Genomic DNA, 1,239 nt, shown 5'->3' with positions numbered 1-1,239 from the left:
GCAAGATATCCACCTGGCAAATTCTGTCTCATATCCCTTCCTTCACAATCAGATCAGTTAGGTCTAAGTCTACTGATGCTTTAGTTCGGTATAGTATTTAAAGAGAAACATAATCATAAGAGAATAAATAGGAAATAAACAGAAAACAGTTTTTGAACATATTCTTTTGCATAAAGATAGGTAAATGCTTAGTTAAGTTAGAAAATTAACCAATATTTTACCATAAAATATCAAAGCAAGTGTTCAAAGAGTTTGACTTTGGAATTAATTTTTGGTCCTTAGATGCTAATCACATTCATCTTATAAATTGTGTTTAAAATATTATCATTATTTTCTATCTATTTTTAATTCATTTGAAAATCTGTCATCTGTTAAAGATTAAATGGGAAAAGAACACTAGCGTCCCATCTTTCTTACAAAATGAAAAGCTAATATTTATGACAATGGTCCGAAATATTATCCTGCAAACCCACTAGCAATGATTTCCAGAAATGCTTGACTGATTTTATGACGCTGGCATTATTAACCAACCTTCTGTGTACTCCAAATTAACTTGTATTATCAAACTAATTTTTATTTGTGTTAACAGCAGTCAGAAATCCAAGGTTACATCTCCACTGGTCTGTAGTGTGACCTTTTGTAAATTATTTTACTTCTCCATGCCACATCTTATCTGTAAAAGAAAGATAACAACAATCTCCTTCCTTTCAGATCTATGAATGAAAAGTGCTACACATGTTACACTGAGTTTTTGTTCATTTGCTTTTTTTACTGCTACAAAATTCAGTAACCCTTTTTAAAAATGAAACTAATGTTTGATAAAATTGTAACTGAGTGATTATTTTCACTTATTGACATAGCCAGAACTAAAGACCTAAATAGCATTATGATTTCAAATTCAAAAATGTCTTTGACAGCAAATARATTTGCATATATTCTGTCCACATGAACTACAAAGGCAAGTAAGCTTCAGTGAATAAATGACTCGTGTGCTTTTTTATTTGTTTTTCCTTAAGATGTAAACATGGTTATATTTATTTCTGAAAATTGTGGTAGTTTCTGCAAGGAACAGAAAGAAAAGAGCAGAAGATTATTAAATAATTGTACTTATTTAAACAAATATATTACTGTAGAATTCCCATCTCAGGTAGATTCTATGTACGCCCTAATTTTATATTATTATTATTATTACTACATTACTACTATTATTGCTGTTGTTTTACATATTTAGCTTTTTTT

This window comes from Nothoprocta perdicaria, unplaced genomic scaffold, assembly GCF_003342845.1.
Source record: "Nothoprocta perdicaria isolate Ctin4 unplaced genomic scaffold, notPer1 scaffold_142, whole genome shotgun sequence".
NCBI lineage: Eukaryota > Metazoa > Chordata > Aves > Tinamiformes > Tinamidae > Nothoprocta > Nothoprocta perdicaria.
Note: the sequence above shows the minus strand (reverse complement) of the source record.